Consider the following 9,533-nt stretch of genomic DNA (forward strand, 5'->3'; position numbering starts at 1 on the left):
CTGATGTGGTTGTCTTTAAACGCGATCAGGCACTCTGGTAAGAAGATAATTCAGAAGTTCAAGACTCACGTGAAGTAAAAGCTGGAGGAAGGCATCACCAAAAAGAGCTTCAGGGACATCACAGTGGTAAGACATATGCCAGTTTGACACCAAATGCTCTGTTGTACATCAATATTGAGCTATTTGAAGAAAAAAAAAAAAAGCGAACGAACGAAAGGCCAAAAAGAATGGTGATTTTAGCCACAACCAGAAAGCTTGATTAAATCAGATTTGTGGGGAGGGAAAAGTAGCGGAGTTACTGCACAATTGTCTTTGGTCTGTTCATGTGATATAAGTTATGGGATGGCGATAGAGTTTGTGCTATATTAGCTGTAGTAACAGATCAATGCTGAAAAGTGTTGGTTGGTGTACTAAATAAATCAGTCATCTTCCTTCTCTTTCTTGCTATGCCCCTCCATCTGTTGGCTGTTGGACATTGAAGCAACCATATGCTCTCCATGTATAAATCATCTACCATAGCTCACTCTCTCATAGTTCATGTAAGTAAAAACATGGAGCCTTCTTGTTTTTTCCCCTAGAACAAGCCTTTGAGGGATTTTCTGCCCCCCTAAAACATTATCTTTCAGCTTCTAAATCTTCCTTTTTATTTTTCATGCAAAAAGTAGTAGTAGTAGTATCAATTTTCACTTGTTGTAGCAATGCTTTTACTGTGGGAGTTTTTGTACATGTTATGTGAGCATTCGCACGGTCGGGGTTTTCTCGACTATTCAGTGATTTGTCTCTAAGCTGATCTCCTCAGACACAGATGAGCTGTCCCTCATTAGAGTGTTTTAGATGGAAAGCCAGCACAAGTGACTCACTGAAACCCACACACCCGGACAAACACATGAAAATTTGCAAATGCATCATTTTGCGAGCATATTGAGAGTATCATGGGTGTGCTGGCTGTCATTTAGACTGTTATCAAACAGCCTGGTCGATGTGTAGGAGTTTCAGCTGCAGTTTGGACAGTTTTATTGACATTTTGCTACAGGAGGCTGCATTTGCTTTTGGCTCATCTTCCGTTACAGTCGGACAGTTTGTTGAGTCTTTCCCAACTGAATCACAGAAAGCAGCAATTAAATTAACATGTCTCTCACCCCTTTTTTCTGGTTTATGAATTCTTGTAGTTACACCTTTGTGGAATGTTGATCACAAATGGTGCTTGTGCTGGCTATTATTTTGTCTAAAGTAACTTTTTTTCTTTTTTGTATATTGCTTTCTCTTGAGTCTAGTAAATCTTGCCAGAGTATTATCAGTAAATACAGTATGTCCCTGATACATAGGTTAGTGTTGGAGTACCAACCTGTGCTGCTGTGCTACGGAATTTCATGTACAAATTTATATGTAGAGTATCCAACTCTTTAAATAGCATTATCACCTGCTTAATGAATCCTGCACTTAGCTCAGTCAGGTTCACATCTACGTTGTGGAACCACTGGCGTTCATGTCTCTACACTTGCGCCTGACACTGTTTTCTTTTTGTGTCACTGTTGTTTTTAAGTCTTCTGTATTGTTGTTTTTGTTGTCTTTTATATCATAGGTTGTTGTCTTTTATATCGTGTATGTTTTATGTATAATTTTTTATGGTACTATGGACCTCTTCTCGAGATGTGTCTTTAATAAAGAGCGAATTGAATTGAATTGAACATAGGGCAAATAGAGGAAATTCACAAATTCTGGCAAACAGACACACACATCTTGTCTGTGAATGTTGAGTGTGAATTATTGATATCATCAACCTGCTTAAAAATGCATCCCCAACCTTTCTGTGGCACACTGAGAGGAAACAGTAATTAGTGTTCAGATATGAGAAGAGACACAAGCTAATGATCAGTTGGGTAAACACAGCCAGCTTGCATACTGCTTTTGGGATAAATGTTCTTCTTATTCACAACTGATATGTAAAAATGCAACACTGATAGTCGTGGTCCCTAGTTTTCATTACATGATCCAGCAGGTTTAACTTCAAGAAAGAGAAATAGTAGAAGAATCCTGAATGGCCCAATTTTCTGCATGGATTTGCTTGTCAGTGTGAGATGGCATTATACCAGGCTGCAGTGCAGAACTAACAACTTAATAACTCAAATGATGGATAGATGGATGGATGGGGAGTGAGAACCATTGCAGCTGGCTCAAGTCTAGCTGGCTGTGATGAAGCTCAAGAAGCCAATAACCAAATCTCAGTTGTAAAATGGGAGTGACACGTGAGAGGTGCAGTCTGTCACAGATGCAGCTTCTCATTTAATGGATTATTCTTAGAGTTAGTACTGTCATTTCTCATTTTCAGTTTCTTCCTGCAAGAATTTTTAAAAGTGTGTGATGAGACCATGCTGGCTGTAGCTCAGGAGAAAGAGTGATTGGCTTTTCCTATTGAAAGTTGCTGGTTTGATTTCTGACTTTCCCACTTCACATATCCAAGTGTCTTTGATGTCTTTAATCATGCTACCTGTACATAGTATAGTAGAAACTGTTTGTGTGTGTATTACACCATTATATATTACTTTAAGTATATACATTTAATAAAACCTCTTTCTTAATTCTTCAATTTACCCCTCAGTGAACACATACACGTTCATATTTACTGTTGTTGTTAGTTAGTTAGTCGGCTTATATGGTCACAGGGGTAACGCCATGATAAACTGATGATTAATAATATTATTATCACAAAATAAAAAATAAAAAATTCTGATTACAAACTGAACTCAGTTTTTCTAATATAAATGATTTAAATGAAGTTTTGAAAGCAAAAATTTTCCTTTTGATTATGGCCCTTTGATGTCATGAACATGGTTGTTACAGTGGAGAACTACTCTCACATTTTTAAGGAAATAAATAGCTTCGTAACACACGTTTCTTGAGATATATAAACTTACCACAAACATTAAGGAAATGTGTGTTTGGTGTTTTATTTCTTTGTTGTAACAATTGTTCTTGGCAATAAATCTTATACCGTTGGAAAGCCTGTTTATTTCCCTTTCAAATGGTACCACATTTGTAAAGAACTTGCATCTGTGGGATGGGCAGCAGAGCTGAGTATGTGCCCATGAAAAATTTGCCAGATATTCTCTCACAGTGCGAAACAACTTATTTTGCTGTTGCTATTGACTTGTTTTCAGCTTGTGGTACCCCCAGTCCCCCACCAGTCAGGTGCCAATCCGGTAACTCATTGTGGAGGAACGTTATGTTTGACGATGAGTTCAGATTCTGCCTATGGCAGTTGGATCATAGGGTCAAGGTGTGGTGAAGATGCGGAGCACACTATGCAGATTGCAGTGTGATTGTGTGGGATGGCATCTCCCTCACTGGAAAAACTAGGTTTGCTCATCATTGGAGAGAATCTCAATGCAGAGATATCGAGATGAGATTGTACAACCAGTTTAGTTTAGTTTTAGTTTAGTTTATTTAAGGATCCCCATTAGAAGCACACAAATGTGCCTCTAGTCTTCCTGGGGTCCTGAACATAAAAATACAGTACAGTGCAGTCGTACAATAAAAAAACGACAACAAAAACATAAAAAAAAACAATTAAGCAGGACAGTATTCCAGATGAGACAGAACTAGAGAATGCAGAACTGATTTCCTTATTGAAGGAGTGATGAAGGTAGCACACTTTCTAGTCATGCCAATTCCTTTTCCCATTTTAGTGACAATGTTATTTATATGATTTGACCATGATAGTGAGCTATCAATGGTTACACCCAGCAGTTTTAATGTACTGACTTGTTCAATATTTATGGTGTTTATATCCAAATTTAATTTAGGGTTTTTTGCCAACATATGTCGAGTTCCAAACACAATGGACTTTGTCTTGGAGGTATTTAAAACTAGCTTATTGCATTCAACCCACTCATTCACTTGTTTTAGTGCATTATTTAGGGAACAAGTTACTGCTTGCTCAGACAAAGCAGCGTAATACAGGGTAGTGTCATCTGCATACATAACTGTGTTGACATTTTGTATATACAAAGGCAAGTCATTGGTAAAAATTGAGTATAACAAAGGCCCAAGGCAGCTTCCTTGTGGGACCCCACAGTCCATTGCTTTCCAGTTTGAGTAGCTCCCACTAAGGAAAACACTCTGTTTCCTCCCTGAGAGATAATGCCTAAACCATGAGGTTGCAGTGGGAGAGAGGCCATAACATTGTAGCTTGCCAATTAGTAAGCTATGATCGATTACGTCAAAGGCCGCACTGAAGTCCAACATTACTGCTCCCACTAATTTCTTATCATCCATGCCTGCTAGCCAGTCATCAGTCATATGTGTAAGTGCAGTGCAAGTTGAATGGTTTTTCCTGTATGCGTGTTGGCAGCCAGAAAGTAGATTATTTTCAGAAAAGTAGTCCATCAGTTGCTCAAATACAATTTTCTCAATAACTTTACTTAGTAATGGTAGTATACTTATTATACCAGTGGCAATCCCACATGTCCACAGCCTGACTTGCGACAAATGCTAGTTGAAGAATGAGATGGCATCCCACAGCAGTGTGTTACCAGGGTGGTGATCAGCACGAGGAGGAGGTGCCAGGCTATTGCGGCTGTTTATGGTTCTTCCACACGCTACTGAGGCTACTGTTTGTTAAATGAATAAATTGTTACATTGCCTATATGCGTTGTTTCTTAAGAATTCGATCATCCTTGCCACCAAACAAGAGTCAATGGCAAAATTGGCATAGAAGATTTGACAAATGTTTCATGGGTGCAACCCACATACTCAGCTCTGCTGCTCATCCCAAAAATCCTTACAAATGTGGCACCATTTAACACTTGCAAAGCGCTTTTTGTTAGACAAGCCTTCTAGGGGAACTGAGGGCCTTTGCTCTGGGATCATTTTTGAAAACCGCCTTCCAGGCTTTCAACGGTATTCCCAAGAAGGATTGTTACAAGAAAGAAATAACAGACATAATCTACCAAACAAAAATCTCCTTACCTTTTGTGCTAAATTTATTTATGTGTAGCTCACATTATGGAAAATGGAATTTCTTTTCAGTGTAAATACATTATTTTACTTTGGAAAGTGATATGGTTCATGCCAGAACATCACAACATAAAGTCCAAACTTCATATCAATTAAGAAATACAAAAGAAATTAAAGCTGCAAGCAGCGATGAACGGGCCCTCGCGTGTGCAATTTTCACCAATAAAGGTCAAGGACTCAAAACTAACTCCGAAGACACCACCCATGACTCTTTATGTCAAACCATTCAAAAGTAATGGCAGAAAATAGGGACTATCAAATATTGACCAATCAGAAGAGGGGGCGGGGCTAATTCAGGCCAATGAAGGTCAAGTACTCAATACCGAGTCCGATGACACCACCCACATGTCTTTATCACAACCCGTTCAAAAGTTATGGTAGAGAATAGGATCTATCAAATATCGACCAATCAGAAGAAGGGGCGGGGCTAATTTGTACCAATTATGTTCAAGGACTCAAAACCGAGTCAGATGACACCACCCACGACTGTTTATGTCAAACCATTCAAAAGTGATGGCAGAAAGTAGAAACTATCAAATATGGACCAATCAGATGAAGGGGGGGGGCGCGCTTTTTGGCATCTATCATTGCCACGGTAAGGCTTTTGACTGAGAAAAGTAATGCCCATTTAATGCACATTTTGATGTATAACACACCTGGGTGCACATTACGGTTCGGGCCGCATTAACGGCCGAAGAAATAGCATAAATTGGGCCAAAATGACACGATTAATTAAAAATGGCCGACTTCCTGTTCGTTATCGGCCATGGCACCAAGAGACTTTTCTTTAAGTTGCGACATGATACAGGTGTGTACCGATTTTCGTGCATGTACGTCAAACTGTATTGTGGGGCTTGAGGCACGACGTTTTCTAGGGGGCGCTGTTGAGCCATTAGGCCAGTCCCATTAATGCAAACCATTAAATATCAAATTTTTCGCCAGGCCTGGCTTGCGTGCAAAATTTGGTGAGTTTTGGGGCACGTTTTGGGGAGCAAAAAGGCCCTCATTTTGTCAGAAGAAGGAAAAAAATGAGAAAAATTCCTTCAGATACAATAGGGCCTTCGCACTGTCAGTGCTCGGGCCCTAATAACGTAAATATCCATTCATCAATCTATCAGCAGAGGAAGCCCAGACTTTCCTTTTCCGGGCCACTTTGTTCAGCTTATCTGGAGATATCCTAAGGCATTCACAGGCCAGTTGAGAAACACAGTCCCTCCTGCTGTCCCGAGTCTTCCCTAGGTTCTCCTCCCAGTGGGATATGCCCAAAAAAACTTTACCAGGGAGGCCTCCAGAGGATATCCTAACTAGATGCTCGAGCCACCTCACCTTGCTCCTCTTGATGCGGAGAAGCAGGGGCTCTACTCTGAGCCCCTCTCGTATAACTGAGTTTCTCACCCTATCTCTAAGGGAGAGCCTAGACACCCAGCAGACACTCATTTTGGCCGCTTGTATCTACGATCTCTTCCTTTCGGTCATTACCCACAGCCTGTGACCATAGGTGAGGGTGGGAATGTAGACTGGTAAATTGAGAGCTTTAACTCTCATCTCAGCTCCTTCTTCATTAAGGCAGATCGATGCAGCATCTGCATCACTGTGGACAGCTCCTGTCACTGTCCTGCTCCACTCTTCCCTCCTTCGAAATACTTGAAATACTCAAAGCCCCTTCACATTCGGCTGCGGACTAGTCCAGTAAGAGTTGCAGCTCATGGCCTGATGAAACAACCAGAACCACAACATCTGCAAAAAGCAGAGGTCATCATACCAGACACCCTCCACTCCTCAGTTACATGCACAATTTCTGTTGATAAAGGTAATAAACATAATTGTTGACAAAGGGCAGCCATGGTGGAGTCCAACCTTCAGTGGAAACTAATTTTGACTTGTTGCCAACAATGTGGACCAAGCTCTGACACTGAATGTACTGGGACCGGACAGCCTGTATAAGGAATAGCGGCACCCTTGAGCCCCCCACAGAAATCCCAGAGGGATGTAGTAGAATGCTTTCTCCAGGTCCTCTAAGCACATGCAGACTGGTTGGGGAAACTCCTATGCCTTTCCAGGACCCTGCTGAAGTTGTAAGAGCTGGTCCACCATTACACAGCCAGGACGAAAGCCACCCTGCAATTTTATTAATTAGACTTTAATAATTAAACTTCGTAATTTTTCAATGGATAAATTACAGAGAGAAATTGCAAAGAACATTTGTATTTCTTGTGAGGGGCATTTTCCTACTTTAATCGTCTTTCCCTGCTGTTTTTCTGCCAGAGTAAAATGACAAGAAAATCGCACACTAGAAGAGCCCTGACCCCACTGTGCACAGAAATTAAGGTAGGGAAGACACTTCTGCTTCTACCGCATTCTTCAAGTAAAAGAAAGAAGAGCGATCATAGATGTCAGAAATATCATCTCATCATTTTGTGTGTCTTGGCCGTACTTGTGTGCAGGCTACACACATTAAATTTAAAATAACTGCACTCTTAATATTTAAGATGATATATTTTTTTGGAATGAAGTGATTTTAACATAACATTACATTGTTAACATATATCTCAGTGACTTATTAGTCTTTGTGTTTCCCGTTTTAACTCTTTAAAGCAGCACAATGTAACTTTTCCACCTTAATATAATATTTCCAGAGTCATTGTGATGGTACATCAACTTACAACAGGTTTAATGACACCTCTGTCATGGTCTGAGGGGTCGGTATCGCCTTCACTGGCAGTATGTAACTTTGAGGTGGATGGTAGGAACCTTTCCACACTACTGGTAAAGCACTACCGCTTTTGTCTAAAGGAGCTGCCAAACTCAACAAAAGCTGAAAGTTACATTGTGCTGCTTTGCCGAAGTCAATAACAGTTTTCTAAACCTGACTCAATAAAGCTGATTCTGATTCTGATTCTGATTAACTTGAGTGTCATTATGCTTCCAGTTGTTGTATTTTTTTTTAATCATTTTTCATCCAGATTCTCTGCTTTTCATTTCTTTGAGGAGCAAAAATGAGCAGACCCAGAGTGTTCTGATGGTCTGTCTCTCTTCCATTATTAATTGCCATTTTGTCACCATTTATTTATTATAGCAACAAAGCACTTTCTGCAGTACAATACTGTTCAAATTGTGCTCAAGGTAGCAGTAACTTTCAAGACTTGATCAACCCTTGTTGCTGCAGAACAGCCTTAAGTTGTCAACTATTTCTTGTTCCCCTGAAAGAGGTGTTTTTGTATCATTCTGAAATGTAGATTACTTTTCAGTTTAGGGTAATCTCACTTTTTTTTTTTTTTTTTTTACCTCTGCCAGTTCAGCACTTACCTTATTACCATATCAACCATATAAACTTCTTGGATTTAAAGAAAAAAAAAGAAAACATGTAAAACCTTTGACCTGTAGTACATGTCTATGTATACTGTATATCAAGTGCTAATCATCTAATTTCGGGATTGAGACTGAATTAATATTCGTTGCAATTCCTCGACTGACCCGTAATTGAGGCTGGATGCAAAAGAGAGTCAATTTTCATTAAAATGTCCAGCTTTTGAGCTGAAATAAATACATTTACACTTGGTTCAAAACAATATTTTGGTGTAGATCATTTGAAGGGGCTTAACCTTTTTTGTACCATGCCAGGAGAACATGACTGATTGACAGATGGCTCAGTCAATGGCTAGTCATTAGCCCCTTTCACACAGCCAGTTCGAGGCGGGAACGTTGCGCCTTTAAGCCGCCTCGCTGTTCTGTGTGAAAGTCACGGAGGCGGAATGGGGGGGCCAAGTGGCCCCACCAATAAGCCGGCAGCGGAGGTAGTCACAGAGCCGTCACAGAGACGAAACGGGGTCTGTGTGAATGACACAGCCGGCATGCCGGGGCCAGCCGGGGCCAGCGCTGACGCTGTCGTCACGCCTCTGATTGCGGAACGCCGGCATGCTGTGTGAATTTACAGACGGGAGCGGCGTTATGCCGGCGTTGTATGGTTCTGTGTGAACCAACAAAGGCGGCGTATTGGCAGGACTTCTTTACACCAATATTGCGGAATCTCTGTGTGAAAGGGGCTATTATCACTTCCTCATCCGTAATTGTGATGCCACCCGTCTCAGTGAAGCAACCAAGCGTTGCTTCATTACCTATTACCTTAGAACACACATTTCAGGAAATATGACCCTCGGCCCAACCTGTATTTTGAAGAAACACAAAGCAATGCAGCTGTAATAGTCTGTAAAATACAATGCGTGAAGCCTGGGTCATGTGACCTATTGGTATTCTGAAAAGCAGTTTTGAAACCTAATTTTTTCTGTAGACTGTGAAAAACAAATAAACACAAAAAAGGTTTTTCTCATATGGTGTGCCACCATGTTGCCCTTGAAACCATAAGTCAATCAAAGTTAGCTGTGACTGCCAGCTCCTTGAAGCTGACACATGTTGAAGGAGCTGCAGAGCTGCAGAGAACGGGAATTTACAGCAGAATATCCATTTTCTGAAGTTGTTTTGGTGGTGAAATCAGATGCTGGGTTTGTAGGAACAGCTGA

The sequence above is a fragment of the Cololabis saira genome, chromosome 9 (genome assembly GCF_033807715.1).
Source record: "Cololabis saira isolate AMF1-May2022 chromosome 9, fColSai1.1, whole genome shotgun sequence".
Lineage (NCBI taxonomy): Eukaryota > Metazoa > Chordata > Actinopteri > Beloniformes > Belonidae > Cololabis > Cololabis saira.